The 24226-nt window shown below is 35.5% G+C and overlaps 1 protein-coding gene across 15 annotated transcripts in view; it reads right to left on the bottom strand.

The window, feature by feature from the left end:
• Positions 1–24226, bottom strand: part of LOC145694314 (uncharacterized) — a 671298-nt gene that overhangs the window by 169170 nt on the left and 477902 nt on the right. The gene's annotated exons all lie outside the window — the stretch shown is intronic.

The raw sequence follows: 24226 nt of genomic DNA on the forward strand, positions 1-24226 counted from the left end.
ATGATTAATGATTTAGCCCAAAATTACCATAACATCTAGAACTATTAATTTTTGTAAACTATACTACTGTCGACTGGAAGCTTTCGAAATGTTGGTGTGGAGAAAAATGAAGAGAATTAGCTGGATGGATCGAGCGGAAAACGAATGAGAGGGTGTTAGAAGTGGTGGGAGAGAAAAGAACAATTTTACGTATTATAAAGAAGGTGAAGAGAAACTGGTTGGGACATTGACTAAGAAGGAACTGTATCATGAGGGACGCTCTAGAGGATATGGTGGCAAGAAGGAGCGGGAGGGAGAGAAGAAGGCTATAGTTGATGGACGATATTAAAACAGAAAAATCGCACGTGAAGACGAAGAGGTTAGCGGAAGACTGTGGGATATGGAAACTTCTCAGCTGCAACAAGTGACCTGCCAATAATGGTAGATTACCTATTATGATGATGATACTGTTTAAAGTTAAGGCATATATCAATCAATACATCATATCGAGTTGAATAAAATGACATGTTTCAGGGTAAATTCGCACGCACAGTTTTCGAGAAAAACATTTTTTTAAAGAATAACAAATTAAAAGAATATCATTTTTGCCAATAATAATAATAATTGACAGTTTTTATTATTCTACTGGAGCAAATTGTATTCTATAGTTGTTTCTCTGTTCTGGGTAAAGTGAGACAACAAATGGGCGACCCTTTTTTCCCCAGATGCGAAACCTAAATGATAAACTTCAATTCTTCTATTCCGCTGCCAAATTTGTTCAACAGTAACCAGATGAAAGCGAAGAAAGGCTGAATTATGTTGTTCTGATTTGACATTCTTATATACCAATTACCTGGATGGGACGGAATTACTGTATACTACGATTACAAAGTCATCATTCGTTCACTAACATGTACCAGGAAGCGAAAGAGCACCTGGACTTTTCCCCACAATGCATCCTGAGATACGTATCTTCCATGGGAGATACATATCAAGTCTATCAGAATTTGGCAATTGCCCTTTAAATTTTGACTACACTGCTTATACACTGTTCTTCAGTAAAATTAAGCTGATAAAATCGTACTTGCGTTCACTATGAGCCAAAGAGACGCTTACAATTCTGGCTCTTCTTTCTATCGAGCATGAAACAACATCGACTTTGCATTTTGAGAATATACTCGTAATAGAAGCTTTCGCACCTACCAAAGCATAAAAAGATTTCATTCTGAATATTGACGCAAAACCAGAATAGCAAGATAGTAGGATAGTTGGAAATACCACATCATGTAACTACATATTCTGAACAGTCATTTATACCAATCATACTGCACATAAGCTCTATAAAAATACAAAAAAGTAAACAAAGTAAGAAAAATACATAAAAATGAATGTTCTTAAAATTTGACTGCTAACCTTCACGCGGTGATGGATGGTAAAGGAAAATAAGAATTCTGACACACAGTAGGAGTGTTCACTCAAATTGCTTTCGCAACCTGATCTCGATTAATTTAACATGCCCGCGCCCCAGTTGGGCTTCCGCCGCCTCTGTTGATATCCATAAGCAAAGGCATAAGGAACCACAGCCTCCCTTTCCTTTTTCCCAGTATAGATTCCCTAACAAATTGTAATTTTAGGGACGTTATTTTGGCATTAAAATACAAAAATACAATATAAGCACTGCTCTCAAACTAATTAAAATCTTAACACGTTCTTCATTGGACCGTCCGGAGATTAAATTATATCTAGATATAGGCCTATCAAATGTTTATTTGTTTACTTTTCTTACTTTATTTTCAGATGCGGATTTAGCCCGGGGCTGGGGGTGTCCTAGGCCAACAGTTTTTTTTGTGTAATAAAAATAATTGAAGCTATTACTTATATATGTTCGAAAGTTTATAGTAAACTCATGATATTCCTATCATAATCTGGATTCTGGTTGCCCCCTCCCCTCCAGTTTTTACCTTCTAGATCCGTCTCAATTTATTTTACTGTAGTAGAACATCTAAGACAAAAAATAATATAATACACAATAATGACAGAGAACTTACTTCAGAGTGCTGCAAATATTGTGTTGCATTCACTTTCGAACTGCTTCCCAACATCACATTTTCACAAGCTGAATACATTCTTACTAATAATTACATAAGTTAGTGTATGCTAATTACACTGACTACACTAGTCACCATATCACTGTTAAACTACCCTCTAATCACACTAGGTTCAACAACCTGACATTATTGCAATTGACATTTATACTTATTACAGCTTGATTACTATGTTGACTGTTTTCTTCGTTTTTTAATGTCCTGCCAGAGTTCTTACAAAAGAGCACGATTACGCTGGGCGGGGCATCACCAAGAAGGGATCCCCGAAAACACTTAGGCTAGTAACAAGCGAAGGCATGTTTTTTCGTTTGTTGAAGAAAACCGCGCGCTCTTGACTCCCGTGCCGCAGTTGACGAGAGACATAACCCGCCAACCACGAGGCAGTGTGCGAGGGTGGAAACCGAAGCACCGGAAGAACAGCAACAATACTACCAGTGGCGCCTCCCATCCTCTCATTCTCTCTCTCTACACACACACACACACATACATACATACAGAGCACCTCATACAAGGAACTTCTCATGTCCCTTTCCCCAGGAAATGCTCTCAAACATTCTGTTGTCTATTGCTGTATGCAAAGGGTTGCCAACGTAGTTTACTAGTGAAGAGAATTAGCGATATTGCTGAAGAGTATTGCTCAGGGTCTTGTCGCGTAAATATTATAGAGGTCTCGTCTCGTATCAATTCACGAAAAATTCCTTCTCGTCTCGTTTCAATACTCAGAAAAGCTTTTCTCTATTCATTTTGTAAATTTATTTACAAACTTTATGCCTTGCAAAGCATATACTTAAAGATTCCATCTTGCTATTTGCCTAGTGTAACTGAGGGAAAACCTCAGTCAGAAAGGCCGGCCACTGGTTTTGAACCCGGGACCTCCCGATTGCGAAAGAAGAGTGCTTACCACTACTCTTTAGGCCCCATTTAAGTTGATAGAGAAGACTTGGATATCGTTTGTTTATAACGGTATCAAAGATTATCAACAATTTCTTCTCGTTTGTTTGTTTCAATTCCACGTCACTTAGCAGACATAGAACTTCCATCGAAGATCGATAGGTTAAGGCCACATTAAGAGTGATATTTGTGGGTATTAGATACTGGCATTTATAGTCTAAAAAGTCCGTCGCGCATAAGGGATTATTTCCCTCAGTGCGGCATTTGCGTAGTGTGAATAAGAAAAACCTCACTTAAGATAAATAGTTGGACAGAAAAGACATTTACACTTTCTTGAAAAAAAGGACCCCCACCGGAAATCGAGTTTGGGACTGCTCGCACCAAAGGCAAAAGCGCTAGTGATTACGCTATGGAGACAGAGTCTAGAACTATTAGTATACAATCTATGAACACTATGATTGAGTTAGTCTGAAACGCCAATACACGACAGTTTAGTTTGAATGTTCTCATATAAAATAATAACCGTAAAAAATAATAAAATTATTGTAAAAATAACGCTTTCATAAAATACTCAAAAAATATATTTATGAAGTAATTCAGTGTTATTTTCTTATTAATAAAAGTGTGGAAAATGTACTAAAATTATTATTATTATTATTATTATTATTATTATTATTATTATTATTATTATTATTATTATTATTATTATTATTATTATTATTATTATTATTATTATTGGTGAGGCAAAATGAAAAAAATGAGACTATACAAAGCATTGGGCGCTCTTCCTAAGGTTGATGGCTAACAAACGTCAATTGTGCTCAATGCTTTGTCTTACAGCCATTTCTTCATTCTATCCCAACCACAGATATTATATATATATATATATATATATATATATATATATATATATATATATATATATATATATATATATATATATATATATATACTCCACCAATAAAATTATTTTCTCGTTTTAATGCATCTTATAAAAGTATTACTCTCTAAAAGTCTTTTTTTTACAGCTATTATATTTATTATTTTACTTTTTGTCTTTATTCAATATATTTAATTGTAATGTTGCGGCAACGCGTAGCGTAGCCGCTAATGCTCTCCCCTTGGGTGCGAGCGGTTCTAGGTTCGGCTACTGGATGGGGATACTAGGTCAAAAAAAGTGTAAAAGTTTCTCCAGGCTAGACATTCTGAATGAATTTCACCTGGGTTTCCCCTCATTCACGCCAGTCAAATGCCAGAATGGTACCTAACATAATGGTCCCAGCCCGCTTCCTTTTTCCTCCCTAGTTCCCCAAATAGTGTAATCGCCGAGGGACATTATTCCTCATACAAGATGGGCTAACATGGCTATACCTATCGGGAGCCCGGAAATCTAATTCCTGATTCCTAATTTATTTGTAATGTGGAAGGCAATAGTCTGTTTCCTCCTGTTACGAAAAGAAAAATGTTCTAACTTGCTGATAAGATGATTTATGGTTACAAAACGCCTAGTAGTATGCAACCAGCCAAATTTCCGTGAGTAATTGAGTTGCATAGGCAGCAGGCGCTCGGGCAATTATTCGCGCCCAGAAAGCAGCAAGGTACTACGCGCCAAAATGCAAATTTCTCAGGAGATGAATAATAACGAATGAAACACTAATTAATTCCAATTCTTTCTTTCTTCTAGAATTCAGTTTCCACTGCAGACCTTTCATATTGTCTCCAGCCACTTGTCTCCTTTCTGCACAACATTAAACATGAAATGGGTAGTCAGGATATGCACTTAGTTAGAAATCAAGGAAAATGGCGCTTAGCACCTTTCTGCTTTCTGGGGGCGTATTATTGGATCAAAACATCCAATATATATGAATCAAAAATTTTCTTGTACGCCTTATATCTAGAGAACTATGTACAGTGTAGCCAAACCCAAACTATCACTTAATTCAGTATGATGTGCTTATTCCGAAGAAAACACAAAAACTCGATTTAGGGGCCATTCAAAAATTTTGTGGCCCCTGATCTAAAAACTAATAATTGACCAAGATCGCAATTTTTTTATGCATTTTTTGGATCATTTCTAAAATTCTTGGTCAAAATTGCAATATTTTGATCCATTTTTTATCATTTCTAAAAGTTTTGGTTTTATTTAGTTTTCAATAAAGCGATGAGGTAAATCAAAAATTATGTGAAAATATTGTATTGCTATCGGATTTCTGTATCTGTACAAACATTCAAAGTTCTAGCTAGTATGAAATCGTCAAATTTCCAAATTAAAGTTTCAAATTTTGACTCTAAGAAGCAAACGAGAATAAAAGTAAGCTAATGAAATACATGATTGTAAAAATAGTGCTACCCTTTCATGTAAACGAGTTGATTAGGATAGTGCATGTTATCGGTAACATGCACTATGATTATGGAACAACTATTCTAAGTATATGATTGTTATAGATAATATAGATAGAAACAGAAGATTCTCGCTCACCTTTTTGAGCAGTTATGATACAATTAGTAACATTAACATATTAAGAAGTTACAATGTTCTGTGTAGATTGGGTATTATGTCCCATCATCCAATGCAGTTTATGTCAGTTCACCTGACCGTTCAACATCAATGTCGTTTCATCAGAGAATACAATGTAATTTATATTAATACTGGTATCACTGATATTTTGCATCATTATTTGACTGTAGTAATAAAGTCATCTGCCGACAGCTCATGTACTAAACGCACTTTGTAAGTTTAAACTTATTGTGCACTAGAATTCGTTGGACTGAAATTTGAGAAATCATCATAGTGTTGGCAACGCTGGTTACCGATATTTTGCGCAGTTTCCACAAAAGATTGTAACACAGCCAAGGAAACTGCTTATAGCAATTCGGTCTTCCTGATCAAACACGGACTTTATCACATCCACTTTCTGCAAAATATCTTATGGTTCTTTCGACGGTTGACTTCGAAACTGGGTTACGTTCGGGAAAAGTAGTTTTAAAGTACTGTCGCATGTCGATACACGATCTCCATAGTGTATACACATCGCTTAGTAACATTGTACTGACCACCCATAACTGAAAAGGACAAAATTCTTCTTTCAGCACAGCACTCACCAGCACTAGCAGATGTATGCAGAAAGTTCGCAAGATAACAAGTGCAACTGACTGTTATATCCTAAGGGTAGATAAAGTTGCAGTCGCTATGAGCTAGTTGATCAACTAATAATTGTTCTTATCGTCTACTACTAAAAACTTTCGACCCATGAAAAGAAACTGATTCTGAAAGGTTAGATCAGTATTTTGCTTCTTCCTTAAACGTACGTAGAGCTACAGATTACCATTAAACTCTTTTAGACTAATACTTCAATAACTGCCAATTGAATTACTCACTAAGAGTATACATCGTCACATATCTTCTCAACGTTGATCAACCACAATTGCCTCAATTCTCCGACTTAATTCACATAGCACAAACCATAACAACTGCTAATCTCATTATATGTGCCAAACCTCTCAAACACTTTATATATAATCTTTTTCGTAACAAAACTGAAATACGTATTTGCGGCAGTGGCAGCGTACAGGGGGCGAGGAGGGGCAACTGTCACCCCAACATTTTTGTCGCCCTCCTTCGCCCCCACTTTTCTATGTATAACCGCTGAAAAATAATAATAATAATAATAAAACTATGTACAACCGATAATAATAATATTCAAAGCAAAACAAATATGGTTGCCTCTCCTCCCCAAAATTTTTCTTGCCTCCCCTCTTGCCCTCCTCTTATTACGAGCCTAGCGACGGTACTGATTTGAGACACTTTTAATAATAATAATTCATTGAATATAAACTAAGAAAAAATACAAAAATAACATACTAAATGTAATTTGCATTTGTCACTCTGTATTTATTATATTAATATTCGGATATTATGAAATGTAGTAGTAGTTTCTCCCTCCAAGTTTTTAATAGCAAACCCACGTCGATTTATAACTTCATTTAAGCATTTCGGCATGGTTGTTACAATTTTCTTAGTATAGTGTGAGGAAATATTGTTCCACGATGTGCGTAATGCTTTTTTTTTTTTTTTTAATCTTATTTCACTATAACTCGTATATATTAACATTACGTTGCAATTCGTTCCAAATATTCTCAATGGGGTTAAAGTCAATACCTGAGGTGGGGTTTCACGCACTTTGTGGCAGTTGTGAAACAACCATTCTGATTAAAATCAGGTTGAATGTAAAACAACCATTTTCACCAGTTGGCAATTCTGATTTAAAAAACTTTAAAGTCGGCCAAACGATAATGAAAAAGGTTTAAAAAAAAAGAAAGAAGAATCTAACGCCCATCTTTTCTTTTATTCATTGGTACGCACTGACTAAGCTTTTCATTCCGCTCTTAGTTGGCGCCTGTGTTTTCTTTTTTCTTTCCTTTATTTCTTTTTTTAACAAAGATAAATAGAAAATGAGCAGCAAAATTGTTCGTATAAGTTTCCACATGCAATGAAATGGAATAAAAGCGCGTTTCCCAATCCACACAAAAGGAAGACTCTACCTTAATAGATGGTAAAAGGAAGTATGCGTTGGGTGGGGCATGGGAACACATATTCACAGATACAAAAAAAAAAAAAAAAAAAAACGCGAAATGAAATATATGAAAAAAATCCTCCTCTGTAGTACAACTTAGTGGGGGCGATCTGATTGAATAAAGCATCATCTCTCCTCCCCCCCTTAGACTCCACAGGTTATTCTTTTTCTATTTGTGCTGTCAAAAGCCAAAATTAGCCAGATAACGAAAAATTAGGCCGTTCTGTTTAATTCGTCACGCCTGTACTATAAAAGAAACAGGGAGAGATATTAAAGCAATACATCTGTCACACACGAGAATAGTAATCAGAACAGATTGCAACAGAACTTCTCTTTTACATGGAAATGCAGTCGCGTGTGAAGGACATTAACTCAATGTTCGAAGAAGAGAAAAAGTATGAGCGAAATAGTAAAACTGTACTATGGCAAATGAAATGAAACCTGTAGTTTTGCGTTCCAAAGCTATACCCTTCAGGCTAACGAAACAGGTGAATAATGAATGTGTATAGTTATGAAATAATTAGTGGTATGAAAACGTGGAAGGAAAGAGACGAACCTTGGAGAAGACCCAAGAACACGATGCTGTCCACCGTCTTAGGATCGAACCAGTTATCCCCCGGACCAGACAGAGTTTGTATTCTACTACTGAACCACCATGCCCCCATGGAATAATGGAATTACTAGCTCCATAGAAAGGTTAGATCAGTGGTGCTCAACTGATGTGTCGTGACACACTAGTGTGTGTCACACAGTCCCCTAAGGTGTGTCGCGAAATTTTAGAACTTAAAAATCATGAAGAATTTAATAATAATTAGTTAGAATCGAGGCAGACTGTAGCAGTCAACCCTGCAGAGGTAGCAATAATGCTCAGTGCTATATAGAGTCATTATAAAAACTAACTCGTTTCACTATTATTATTATTATTATTATTATTTATAATAAAAATATCAAACAAGTGTGTCGCCATGTCGTGGACATACAGTAAAGCGTATCGTCAGTCAAAAAAGGTTGAGAACCACTGAGTTACATCATTTAGAGTGTTATACTCACTGGTCAGTGTTTTAAGACAATGTTAAGCTGGGAACATATTAACGGAAGCTGAGAAGGAAGCCTGTTATATCCTATATATTAAAAGGCACCATTTCCGTGCCTAGCTCTTTAAACTCAAGAAAACTGAAAAAGAAAAGCTTGAGATAAGATAACATGGCTGACTGCAGAATTTGACCTTAAGACCCCGTGATTACTATTTATAAGAACTACTACAAAAAGTATATGATTTAAAATTAATTTTTAAACCATGATCTACAATTACTATTAAATACAATTCAATTGATTACGAAATAACTGATCTCTTTCTCTACAATTAGCTCCATAAAGGTTGCTCATGAACAGGGGCGCCACTTGAGAAGAGCAAGCGGCACATGCTTTGAGAAGTATATGCTTTTTTAATGAATTGTATACTAATATAACAACAAAAAAGGAAAAGACTCATATGTCGGTGGACAACATTGCCCCCTGCCCCTGGCAAAATCTGAAATGACGCCATTCCTCATGAATGAGTCAAATATGACGTATTTCTGATACTTTTGACTCCAATTGCTTCTGGTGGGTTCCAAAGAAGAAATGTACCATATATGGAGTTTACACTATTTTGCGATTATCTATAAATATTACTAGTGATGCAATGCATTTAGAAGTTAGCGGTAGTTTATATAAAAGTTGCAGAACGAAAGCGTGGGCACAATTAGATAGCGTGTAGGCTGGGCGAATAAAACGAAAGTTGTGATGTGACGTTGCCACATAGCACGAGCAGTTGACCAGGTAACAGATGCATCTTGTTCGTGATTTAACAAAAAGCAGGCAAAAACGTGGGAACACCGCAGTCCTCTCATTTGCTAACAGCGTTTAAAGGGAACGCCTTCAAATGTCATAAACGGTATCTCTTAGCGTAAAATAAAGCCCATTACATATTACTCTAGACTTCCAAACTAGGTTATGCGTAAGTATGAGAAATCTTACCGACTGTCTATGTCAAGTACCAGAGCATAGATGGTAAAAGTTAGAGCAAAATAGTTTTCTGATATGAATTCAGCGTCTCAAAAACAGATTTCATCTCCGTCGTTATTTCTCTAGATCAGTGATTCCCAACCTGGGTGATATAGACTATATTAAGTGCGCATAGTACACCCATATGAAGAAGAAAATTGCTTCCTTACTCTTCCTTGCTAATTCACAGAGCACACATGTTCATATTAATGACAAACTTAATAAGATTTTCAATTTAATGCAAATAACAACTTTATCTAACTATCACACTATTCCAGAATATGCCTAAATGGCTATTGAACACAAGATTTTCCGATCATGAGGACAACACATGTTCAATGAACACATTTCCAAAGACACTAGAAGACACTAGAAGTTCAACTCCCTCAAGGTCACTAAGAAAGAAAAAACATATGATCATATTCACTTACCTTTCTTAGTTCAAACAGGGTCTGTATTATACACACTCACATTGTAATATTACATCTTTGTGGTGGTTGTGATATGATTGGAACAGCCTTGGATATAGGATTAATTCATAAAAATCCGAGCATCTCACACTTTACGTTCACGCAAATAATTCTCCTTGAGTACTCCCACTTAATGTCAAGTCGAGCAGCTAAGTTTATTGCAGCCATGCCAAGTCTTTTTGATAACAGCGTTGAATGTTTAATGTTTCTGTTTACACGAGATGCTCTAGAAGCGTCATTGAAGGAGAAACAGGAGGGGGAAGGGACACACATAGAGAAAATAATCAGTGTTGTTTGATCACATATGTCTTACACATTACAAGTCTGTCAGAAGTGCAGAGATTGCTATTTTCGATTCTATCCTGTCCAAACTGCTACTCATATATGATAACTTGACGTGACCTAATGTAATATCAAGGCTTTATTCAATTATAAGTTATCTCTTATTTATTCTCAACTCTGAAGTAACGTAATAGATTAGAATAGTCGACATGGATATATCAATCATGCTATGAATTTTATCTCCAATTCTAATTCATTCCATAATTAAAATGACATATTTCAAAGTAAATCTTTCCCAAGTTTTGGTTACTTTAGAAGTAGACGAAGACGAAGAATCTCAAACTTAGAGATTCCAAAAGATGACGTGTTTTGAATTCCAGATAGAGATTCAAGAAGAAAAACTAAAGAGGAAGAGAACGTTGTGGGATTGTACATGATGCCAAAAGGTGTTTTATATATTAATATATATACTAGCTGAACCTGCGCCCTCTACACAGCGCATCATTCGCATATGAGCATAAATCTCCTTCTCATTCCTCACAACATATGTACATGTCCCTTTACAGACACAAGTGAAAGACGTCTTGATTTTAAAAAAAATCGGCAAGGGGTATCATAAAAGGGAGATTTTTTCGATTATTTTTTCTCAATATCTCGCACCGTTTGCAAGATTTGAACCTACTTCCGGTTGGAGTTTCTAATTCATGTATGACCTGTGTTTTCTTTCTTCTTGCATGCAGTATGTAATAAGCAAATACATTACATATACAATTAATTATAATGTCAGTTATATATGGTGTTCATTGGGCAAAACACACAAAAAATAAAGATTTATCTTAGACTCGAGAAATGGTTATCCTTCCTTTTTCATTATTATTTGGCCATGGAACAAACGCCTGAGACATATACAACCCCAATATACAACATTGTGGTGGTGGAATGTATAACGCATAAGATATGATGCTTTAGTTTTTTTTTAAATTTCAACGCTTCCAGTGTACCTTAAAAAAATGTAATAAAGAAATAATGGCCATGTTTTTTTTTTTAATATTCAATTAGAACTGGACAATCTACGCAAAATTTCCAATCGATCAGTGAAAACGTCATCTTTCTAGAGCCTGTAGTTTCCGAGATCTCATTGTCAAAAGGATTGACCACAAACATATAAACATAGTTTAAAAACTCGGAAGATGGAAGCACAATTCACATGCATTGATTTTAGAGAAGGCTTATTAAAATACAAAGGTTTTGAACAATAATTTTATATCATAAAATTTATGAAAAAGATATAGTTAACTAATTTAGACTCAAATACTCAAAATGTTTGTCTCTGTTAAACGTGAAATCTCACATAACCGTAAATGAAAGATTTGAAAGCCAAAGTTATAGGTTGGAGCTCAGGCGCTTTTAATTTCTATTGTAGCATTTTAATAAATAGAATATATAAGTATACTGATACAGTGGGGAAGTTTGTGAATTTGCTTAGTTTGATGGAGATTCATGATTGAGTACAAAGATATCTTGAAATGTGCTAGGAACATACTAAGTAGCCACTGCTTTAGTATCATCAGTGGTCGTAGGGATAGGAAGTTATAGGAATTATATATTTCTGAACTTTCGACATTTTAGCCTGCCATGTAAGAAGGATGATGTCCCTCAGTGATCACACTACCCGGGGAAGTGGGGAAAGGGGAAAAGGAATGGGCAAGAAGAGGAGCGGCCTGGGATCTTTGTTAAGTAACGTCCCGGCATTTGTATGTGTGAATATGGAAAACCCAAGAAAGACTCACTCAGAAAGAGGTTTTAACACCTTTCCGACCGAATGTCTCCAGCGGAAATCGTACGCGGGACTGCTCGCACATCAGTGGATTTATCAATTGTTATATTGGACCTCACTATTATAAGATGAACAAAAAGCGACTTCTGGAAATAAATGTGAATAGACCAGAATGTGTTATAGCTTAACTGCATGTACGTTGCATATGTGATATAACTTTATTTCTATAAATCTATCCATGGTATCCGATAATCAGCTGTATCTTCTTGTTACTAAGTATAATACGTAGTATATCAAAAATGTGTGCGTAGTTCATTATAATTACTAATGTAGAGAACAAGCTAAACTAACAGTGTCTACCTAAATAGTCAAATTATGTTATTTTGCACAATGATTCTTCGTGCTCGAGGTTACTTTCCGTGTAACAAAACTTTTCCATTTCGAGCGTGCTTTCGTATCACAAATATTCTCCTGCACTGATAATAATCTTATATATATATATATATATATATATATATATATATATATATATATATATATATATATATATATATATATATATATATATATATATATATGTGTGTGTGTGTGTGTGTGTGTGTGTGTGTGTAAATTGACAGTATGGTTTGACATTGGGACATTTCCAAGCAGAGTCATTCAAAATTTAGTTGTCAAGAAAAATTAAGTCGAACTATTTCAATCAGTTCACAAATATATATATATATATATATATATATATATATATATACATCGATGTCGACTCTTGGCGGGAGAAACGGGAAGTTGGTGATCAAAACCATTGATTAAATTTAAGACTGGTACTGATTTTGGGAAGACAAATTAGTAGGAATGTTTGAGGGAAAGTCGTCATCGAATTTGGAAGAGGACCCGCTTTGTTTGGTGAGGTGAAGACCTCAGCTCGTCGTGTCCGTATGAGGAGTTTTGCAAGATACTATATATACTAGTTGGTGACAAACTCTATGTTTCTACTTTAAAATGTTTAGAAGTCCTTCCTCCAATCGCTGAAATTTTACTAATCTGTAATTTTTGCGCGTATGAGAAATCTATCAATTACTTAGTTAATATAAATGATTATGCTCGGTTACTACATAACGTAGTCTTCCTTTTATTCTTACGGCACAATATTTTCCTTACAATATCTAGTACCCTCCTCGCTAGTCTAGTGTCTAGCACGTGTGCCTCTGGTCCACGAGTTCCTAGTTCGAATCACGCACTACAGTAGTTTAGGTTAAATTTTAAGCTGCAGATCTCGTCCCACTGAGCCTCGCTGCTGACAAAGGGCGCAAATATCAATCAATATCATTGGGGAGCGTTACAACGAATATGCACTCCACAAATTTTGCAATGTAAATCAAGTTTACATAATATAAACCTTTGATTCAGTACGTTTCAAATTCTAAGAAGTTTCACAATCATAAAATACATATTGTTCAGATTTATACAAAGATCTTATAAAATAGAGGATCTACCCTTACAACAAAATCTTGAAGCCATGCGTCACAGTTTTGCCACCCCTATTCTGCTCACTCCGTCCAATAAGATCGCAATATTTTGAGCCAACAATCATGGCGGAAACGAAAGTAACCAATCAGAAGATGGAGAAAACGAGAGTAGCCAATCAGACTTGCCGATGCTCGGTTGGTTTTTGACTTTATTAATTTAATAGGATGAAGATACATATAGGCAGATCATCTATTTTATAACATCTTAATAAGAATGTGGCATTAAGAAACCTACTTACTGTATGTTCTGAATATCATAACGGAATGTTAGTTTTATTTTATTTATTCATTTATTTATTTTATTTGTTTATTTGCACTGTAGGTAATTGGTAAATTAATTAATAAACATTAAACTATAGAGACTAAGAGAAGATTTCCAGCTGCATATTGTTCACACTAACTTAAGATTTATCAATAATAAAAACAAGTTTATCAAACATTGTTAGGGCCATCAAATCAAGGAGGCTCAGGTGGGCAGGTCATGTAGCCAGAATATAAGAAAGTAGAAACGCTTTCAAAGTTTTAACTGGAAATACATAATATAAAAAATAAATAAAATAATAGGAAAACGGCCATTAGGGAGACATAAGCTCAGATGGGAGAATAATATTAAGATGGATCTCGCAGAAATAGGAGTTCAAAGTAGAAACTGGATCCAGCTGGGCTAAGGACAGAAGTCAATGAAGAACTTTTGTGAACACGGCATTAACCATCCGGGTTCCATAGTCCATAGAGTTAATTAGTTAGTTAGTTAATAATAAAATCTAACTAAAACAGTAATTAACAATAACTTGTATTACAGTTATGGGTAACGTATCATTTACTTCAACAGCAATGTTACCAAATGATGCGACTGCTAAAGACAATGATGAATTGAAAAAAAACTGTAATATAAGTAAATTGTCATTAATTCATTATTTGATGGTTTGGCTAAGTTGATGATATTTTTATATATTTACAGAAAAAATCTGATATTTAAATTACGTGTTATTATTATTATTATTTACTAGACTCAGTGTAACGAGACTTTATAACTGAATAATCATAGTTTAAAAACAGGATTATTAGAAGTATGTACATTTAGTGTATAAATTCAAATATAATACAACATTTCATTACAGCACTTCCTTATTGACAGAAGATAAGAATATCAATCAAATTTCTTTCTGTTTGTTTAGTTTAACTAATAGAATAACAATTATGCAAGAACTGTAATACCATTTTCTTGCTCTCCTAGATTAATCACACTTGCTTGTTTTGTTCCCTACCGCAGTAATAATTCGAAAGAGACGTTATATTTCTCGCTGTCATTTACAACGTTCAAACTCATTAAAGGAAATACCGTCTTTGCTCGCTCGGCAGTGATACCAACTTGAAATATAAAATCCCATCTCGAGACCCAAGAAGTCCCATTTTGTTTTTTCTCATTTAATTTTTAAATTTCCCACGTTATACTATATTATATTTATATGGCCAACATCTCGGAAACTTTTTGTCCCATATCAAGGAAACGGTAGCCAGTTGGCTACTGGCCACCGGTTGCTATTTGGTACCGAAATGTTTACCATCCTCTTTGGTATTGATCAACACCAATATCATCTCTCTATACCTTACGGTTCCCCATATATGGTTCCTTAAATCTCAAGAAGTAGGAACTTTTTTGGCCAATATCTAGGGAAGTAAGAGTGATGCGAAAAACTCCATCAATTCTTTCAGATAGTTTTTGATGCTCTATGAATGGAGGGCTCAAAATTGAAAAATTCGCAAATAACAGACACACATGCATCGAGAATTCAGTAACAAACTTCTTAAGTTCGTTGAAAATACTTTGAGCCAAAATTGGATAATTACCACTGATTCCACGCTTTTTGATGACTCATTTTCTTCCTGTACGTACAGAATAGTTCTGTACGTATTATTGGTATATATGACAAGTTCTGTATATATGCCAATGTCAAATAAAATTACCTGTATCCCATATCAATAATAATAATAATAATAATAATAATAATAATAATAATAATAATAATAATAATAATAATATATTTTTAAAATTCTATGAAGTGGGATATTTCCCCACAGGTTGGTATCATTGTAGCCCGTACGAACAGAGAAATGAGAACAGAACCGTTTCCTAATTTTCCTTTTGGGTTTCAAAGCCAAGCACTTCCGAGTGGAGTGGCTATGGAGAATGACGTAGAGGATGACGTAGTGGGAAAGAAACAAAGCAGCTGTTACGAGCAAAAACAAACAATGGAAGGACTGTAACAACAACAACTCTAAGTATTCAGAACAAGCCCCTCGGGTCTCCCCTAGAGAACCACGTGCAAACGCATAAGAAGAGTCCTATATATAGGAACACACTTAAGTACGCAGAGCACGTCTTCCCTCCTGGTAGATTCTTACGGTGTTCCAGGGTCACTAGTGAAAGCGAAACCAAACGTTTTCCATTATTTCTTTTAAATAGAAAAATACATCGCGAGCAATGAGTAAACTTATTGATTTTAAAGATTTATCTAACTAAATACGCTTTATTGAAAACAGACTGTAAACGAAACAATAAAGTATTGTTCATTTTCTTGTTGTTTCGACAAATTCTCGACGGACCTTGGCCGTAAGCGAAACTAGAGGAAGGCCAGATGTGGTCAGCCCCCTAAAACAAAGTTGCCCCCACTAGAATACAGTTGGATCTCACAGTCTGAAACTGAAAAGTTCTTTCTATTTTCAAAAAAAGGAGCCATATCCCCCCCTTCCGGCAAATATTCGAAATTTTCGTGTAGCTGTATGGACCCAGTGTTGTTAGATTGGGCTACAAGTAGAGAATTGGACAAATTTTAAGTGCCCTCGCAACCAAAATTTCAAATTGGGCGACTATTGGACTACTTTCTGGACTATTTTTAATTTTCTGGAGGCTGTAACTCTTAAGAATGCGCCATTTTCTTATTTTCATATACGAAATTTCAAATTACTACAATTAGGACACATAATTATTGAATGTATATAATAGGGTACAATAAAAGTTTTGTTTGTTGAGTATTCCATTCAGAATGAACAATAATTTTACTAAAACTAACATTTTCAACACTAAAGTGCTTTCAAAACTAGAAACAAATTGACAGCTCAAAAACACGTGCAGATTTGTTTTGAAAAAGGAAATCTACGTCACAGACCTTAATATTCCAATGTTGCCGCTAGTAAAGACGTGTTTTCAGAAGGAAAGCAGTCTTTCGTTTCTTTGTGCGTGGAAATGATTAAAAAAAAAAAAAAAAAAACACACACACAAACCCCCGTCCTTCCCAAGATGCACAAACTGGGACGACAAATATACCCTTTCATCGATCCAAACAAACTAATATTTAGAGATATTTCCTTTTTTTGTTAAGACTCATAGAATAGTTCCCGCTGATGACTCACCGGGATGCGCATAAAGTGGCAACAGCGTACCACGCAGTGTTTCTTTCAGAAACAATATTCAGGGGGCACCACTGGTACCACTCTATTTATTATTATACGAGGCCTGGCAATTAAATAACAAAACTGCCCACCTCCTGTCGCGCAGGATCGTGGGGAAGGGGGAGGTAACTAATGATATGTTGTTGATCTTGAACCTTCATGAGCAGCTACTGTTTGTTTCATGATTCTGAAAGCTTTTCTTTTCTTTGCAGGCTTGCATGAAGAGGACACTGTTCTGTAGTAGTGTCGGAATCATGGTGAACAGTAAAGTTGAACAGCGCATTAAAATCAAATTTCAGGTGAAATTAAACAAAACACTGACGGAATGTTGTGCAATGTTAAAAGAGGTGTATGGTGATAATGCTATGTCATGTGCGCGGGTTTTCGTATGGCACAAACGATTTTCAGAAGGTAGGAAGTAAGTTGAAGATGATGAACGACCCGGCCGCCCTTTGAGTTCAAGAACGGACGAAAATGTTCAAAAAATTAATGAACTTGTTCGGAAATACAGATGTCTGAGCATTCGAATGATCGCAGACATGACGAACATTAACAAAAAGACAGTAAGACAAATTTTGCATGACAATTTAAACATGACGAAAGTTTGTGCAAAAATTGTCCCGAAAACCTCTCTCAAGAACAAAAATACATTCGGAAGACCATTTGCTGTGACGTCGAGGAACGACTTAAAGCAGAACCAGACTTCCTAAAACGTGTCATCACATGTGATGAAACATGGATTTTTCAGTATGACCCCGAGACTAAGCGTCAATCCATGCACTGGAAGACTCTTACATCGCCAAGAATGAAAAAAGCACGAATGAGCAAGTCGAAAGTGAAGGCAATGCTCATCTTTTTTTTTTTCGATATCAAGGGTATCATCCTGACTGAATTGGTGCCTCAGGGTCAAACGGTGAAACAGACCTACTACAAAGAAGCCCTAATCAAAATGAGGGAAAGAATAAGGAAGAAGAGACCGGATTTGTGGAAGAACGATGCATGGATCCTCCACCAAGAGCCTGCCCATAATGCCCTTTCTGTGAAGCAGTTTTTAGCAGCCAAGCGCATTCCTGTGCTCGACCATCCTCCGTATTTCCCAGACCTGGCTCCCTGTGACTTTTATCTATTCCCAAAAGTGAAAAGTGCATTGAATGGAACACATTTTCAGTCTGTGGAAGAGGTGAAACGAAAAACGGCCGAGCTGTTGAACAGCGTAACATCTGATGACCTGCAGCATTGCTTTGAACAATGGGAGGCACGTATGCAGCGGTATACAGATACGGGAGTGGAGTATATTGAAGGGGGTAACAGTCTTTGCAATATATCACATTTGACACCAATCTCGTTATTTAATTGTCACACCTCGTATTATAAACGTATTATTTTCATCTCCTCCAGGGGGCACTCTCAGAGCTCCGGGGACCAGTGCTCCCCCCCCCAAAAAAAAACGTGTCTGGAAGAAACACTGGTAGCACATGTTTCTCCAAACGTCAATTTGTTTCTAGTTTTGAAAACACTTTAGTTTAATTCTTGTTTTAGTATTTTTCAATCTCAAGATCGGACAACACTAGACTTTTGTTAAGGCCGTGCTGTTGCATTATCACTGAGCGTCTTGGTGTTACAGTTAATGCCTAAGCCCAATAGTTGTACAAACCTGTGTACACGTGAACATCACCTCGTATTGTTGGCGAGAGACAGTATCCCTGTTGAACTCCACTTCCAACTCCACTCTTCTCTGTCATTTCCTCCTCTATTCTAACACTTACTTATTGGTTCATATATGTTTCTTATGAGTCTTCAGAACTATTAAAAGTGTACAGTTGCAAATAGCTGCAAAATAAATAATTTTTATGCTTGGGCTACAAAAAGTTCAAATATGCTACTTTTAAACCACAACCACGCTACTTTTCACTCTTCAGATCTGGCAACACTGTAATGAACCGTCCTCCAATCACGTAGCGCTATCCTGTGTTGCTGATGATTTCACGTCCTTGAAAGCATTCGGATGTTGCCACATTCAGCAAACACATCCATATGCATAATATTTCCGCAGCTTTTAACTGATTGGGGAAGCTTCGAGTGTCCCCTAAATTACAACACAGCATTAAACCCATGTGCTTCCAAATCGGCGCAGGTAAACAAGTGGGTGTGGCCAGGTCAGTACTAACAGCGTCGGGACTTTAGTTACGCCAATAATCTTGGCGCACAAACTAAGCATTTGTACACACGTATATTATTTCACATTGATATGAAGAAGCACATTTCAAAGTTCGTTTCGAAGCTCCTTTCAGCACAAAATGGAATTCCATATTATTGGGCTAACAGTAATGATAAACGTTGACTGTGACTCTAAAAAGTTATACATTAAGAAATGAAACATTTTTCATCAACATACTTTTTTTTTTTTTTTAACAAGAAGTCAAGAGAGACAAAGATGCGTATATTTATATAACACGAAACTAAAATGTGGTTGCAACTTCCTTCCCTCACCTAGCGATACGATGCGTGTTCTTCCTGAAATAATTAAACCTGTCCATCTTCTAAGAGGACAACAGATTTGTTCCACCAACACATTTTTTTCTAAAGTATAACCTTCAGAGTTTTCTTAGAAATATACTTAGATAAAAATGCCTTCATTCCTATCTTATACCTGTGCGCTGTGTATATTTTTCTTTTGTTATTATTATTAAAACACAATTTCGGTACTGGAACTTACTCAATTCATGTTGTCAAGTCTACAGTGTAGAACAGCAATTTCATCCTTTTCCAGTTTGTGTCCCACTAAAATTGTGTTCAAATTATACGGCACACTCACATAATCCGAAAGCACATAGTGCTCAGAAGTAATACTGATTATTCTATTAGATTATTGGGAACACGGTAGCTTACTGCTAGAGTGCTTACCTCTGGACGATGAGTTTTTAGTTCGATTCCAGATAGCTTAGTTTTGTGGTTAACAACATAGTGTTCGTGAGTTTTTTTTTTCAGGGCTCTCCTGTTTCCTCCCAAATTATACTTTGTAATTCACCATTGTCGCGTAACCATTTACTTCCGTTAACCATTCATTGCTTTTAGCGTCTACGCCATAATCGTGGGACGTTAAAATAAAAGCTTCATTTTAGTGTTTTCCCTACAAGTAATAAATAAATAAGACTCACATAGTTACAATTCACGACAAGTTTTGAACTTGAATCACGCTCCGCATAATATAAATACATTTCAAACAACATTAAAGAGTTTGTATAGACCTAATCAAACTCACTTTATTCATGTTCTTTCCACTGTACTTTGGAAAACGAGCTCCTTCGTTGACATTACCGTTCTGTGATTCATTCAAAATGTCAGGGTACGTTATTGAGTACGCGCTCATCTGGTTTGGATTCTACGTTTAGCTTTCACGTGGAATCCCCATCTCATATCGTCTTGGGGCTGAAAAGGGACTAAAACTTCATACGAACTCAAAATTTCGAGTCGAATGTATTATTTTATCGGAGCGAGTAAAAAAATATAAGCCAGTATTGATTGATTAACGTTGGTTACAGAACATTTGAAAATAGTGTTGGGTGTTACAGCAAAGGGAATGGTGATATTAGTCATTTTCTATGACTAACAGAGAAATGAGATTATTTTTAAAGGTAGTCTGCTTGAATCTTGTCATTAGTATGTAATTAGTACTTAAAAACTGTATCCACGCACTCCAATTTGCTCTATACAATACATTCCGCCGTAGCAAAGCATTGTGAAACATAAATATTTAGATGAAGTGCTCAACAATTCCTATGTAATTCCTAAAAAAAAAAAAAAAAAAAAAAAAACTGAAATCTTTGAGTATAACGTCCAACGATTATGCCTGTTAGGCTAAGGGAGAAGATGATTGAAGCAAGTGAATGAAGAGGGAAGAATTAATGGAATGAGAAAGTCGAAGGAAACGAGAGTACCCCGAGAAAACCTACGAGCACGATGTTGTCCACCACAAACTTACTTGGCCGTGGATCGAACCAGGGACCTCATGCAAAATAGGTAAGCGTTCTACCACTGAGCCACCGTGCTCCTGTGTAATTCCTCGAATTGCTTACGATAGGTCCCATATTTTTGAAGGTAGAATCTTTTAAAATATGATATTTTCCGTTTTCGGTCTCTTATAATTCTGAAAGGAGGCGCTTTTTTGACCCATGTATTAAAACTTTCTTTCGTTTGATATAAGGAATTACCTCCCGGAGTTCGGGTATCGAATTTTGGAACATACTGTATATTAAACTTTCCAGTTGAAACACTGAAAAAATTCTGTTAAAAAAAAAAAAAAAGTTCAAAAGTGAAGGTACTAAAAGCAAAGATTTTTCTGTTATACGAAAAATGCAAAATATACAGGTAAATTCTCTTGCAATCCCTACTGCATTAAGAAATATTTGCAATTGCATAAGCAATACAAAAAAAAATCTAAGAATTGAAATAAATATATCTTTCACGGTCCAAACATATGTAGCTTCCCTAAACAATAACATGACAGTTTTAATGATTGTTGTGTCGCTTCGCTTGACAAGCTTTGTGAATGAAGACTAGGAGACAAGGCAGGAAACCAAGAAGGCGTGAAGATGCTTATGTGAGATGACCTTGATAATTTGTACAGACGTTTACTAAGCAACTTCTAACGTGTGTATAGTATATATGTGTGGAAGAAAATTATATATATATATAAAAGACAACAAACAGCATCCGGACATTCTCCAAGAATCACGAGATATGAGACATTTAAATAGAAACAATAGATATATATAGGGCGTTTCTTAATTATTTCTTTGAGTTTTTAATCCGCAATTGTGTCCTACAACAAACTGGAAAAGAATTAAAAGAATTAAATTTCTAGTATTTACGTCCTTGCTTTTGTCTTTTAGATTAAAAAAGACGGATTTTTAATAAAAGTAAATAATTGTAAAATAATTGATGGAATGATAATGTGGGAGGAAAAATACACCTTAAGAGAAACCACGGACGTGATGTTGCCTACCACAAAACTTGCAGCCTGGGATCGAACACAGATCCCTTGCACCAAAGGTGAGAGCTCTACCTTGAGCTACCGTGCCCTTTGGATCGTTTGTTTGTTTATTCCTGAAAGTTTAGTGTAACTTTTCAGCTTCGAAGCTATATGAGACGATAGTCTACAATTTAAGATGATGAAATCCGAACCTCCGTAATTAGGGATGCGCACGAGACAAGATTTGAGGCTGTCGTGTCTCGAAAATGTGCTGTAAAAGTGATACCCTGACTCGAAAAATGTATATTTTTTCTATTGGAAGAGCTGTGTCTCGACTTGAATTTTGTCAGGAAAATTTTATCTCGTTTCGTCTCGTGCGCATCCCTATCCCTAATGCGTTTAATGTTCTCCTACTGGGAATCTAACCCGGAACCATGTACACCAAAGGCGTGCGCGCTAGCCACAAGACTAGTCTGGAGGGCTAACAATAAAAGGAAATGATGATAATTAATTATGCTCATGCTATGAAAAATAAAACAATGGAAAGCACCAGAAGATAAATAGTAGATTTAGAACTCTGTCACCCATATAACTCCCCCATGCCAATATATATATATATATATATATATATATATATATATATATATATATATATATATATATATATACACAATCAATTAGTTATTAGTATTTTTCCTCTTGAGCTGTATTCTTTACTTATAAATTTTGTTTCAAAATTTCATTAACTTTGAATACAATGCGCGACCGGAAGATGTTGAGGGATTTAAATAATATTAAAACACTATTCACTATAGTTCTAATCTATGAGAATTTGAGCTATTACATTCGAGAAGAGGGTAATTTAAAATTTTTAAATTATCGTAAAAATGTGCATTGTTCCATATTTCGGCAAACTTTAGAGCACATGCACGACCCGAAGATATATATACCGACTTTATTTCTTTTCGGGCTCCTGTTTAGTCTTCCTAATTTGCAACCTTTCCGCATTATCATGACTTGAAAAAAAAATTGCATTTTTACGGGCCACCCTATTGTATATTGTTCTAAGATCGGATTTTGTGGGGGCAATTTGAATGGGATGGAAATTTAGAGAACCATGCCTAATCCAGCAGTCTTGAAATTGTTCGCTTTAAGAGTAAAATGGACTGAAGCCTCATTCTTGCTTCAAAGCAGGGATAGTAGATAGTACTGTATATGGCCATGCAAACAGTACTACTAGGACCAAACTAATATTACACCAATATTGTTCTCTTTGATACTTAAACCTAATGGTACGAAAATTTCTTGGACACCCTGTATATTGACCATGTTTATATGCTATCATTTCATAGGTTCAGGTGCCAATTTTCAGGCCGCAATTTTTGGATTCGCTTTGTTCACCAAGCTGAAGATGTGAAAGCAAGTACAACTTTCAAATGAATTTCGGAGAGAAAAAATATTTCAAAAATAATCAGTGGCGACTTTTGAGAGACAGGTAAAAAAATAAACTTTTATATCTAAAATAAAACAAGGGGAGAAAATTTACCTAATTTATGATATTAATTATCGTATACAAGATTGTTTAATAGAAGTTTACCTGTACCTTTTATCAATGTGACTTTCCTCTAGAGCCGCCACTGAAAAATAATAGATATTATTGTACTTTATAAAATCCAAGGCTAGCTTTACAATTGTTCGATACTCCCCTATGCTATGTACGTTAGTGATCCTCTCACATGCCTGCATTTATACCAACAAACATTCATCTACTTTCCATCAAATTCACGAAATAACGGAAGAGGGGAAGGGTTAATGAGGTTGCGTTACATCATATGATAAAGGACCGGAAACTCTTCACAAGGACACTCTATATTGAGTTAAAAATCTCCACCCTTCACGCTCGTAAATATTTTGGATTTCCTTTTTTTGTTATTATTTCTTTTTATTTTTATCCTTTCCTTTCAAAACATTCTTCCTTCAAAAAAACAAACAAACAAAAACAACAAACAAGTAGGTGTTACACAACTATTTACAGTTGGAAAATATATAAATGTTAAATGCTTCTCAAGTTCTTCCCCTCTATTTCTTTACTTCCATGTTTCAATCGGTTTTGAGATTTCGGACTTCCGCAGCATTTCATTATTTTTTTTTTCT

Source organism: Thermobia domestica, chromosome 1 (genome assembly GCF_964235325.1).
Source record: "Thermobia domestica chromosome 1, izTheDome1.hap1.1, whole genome shotgun sequence".
Classification (NCBI taxonomy): Eukaryota; Metazoa; Arthropoda; class Insecta; order Zygentoma; family Lepismatidae; genus Thermobia; species Thermobia domestica.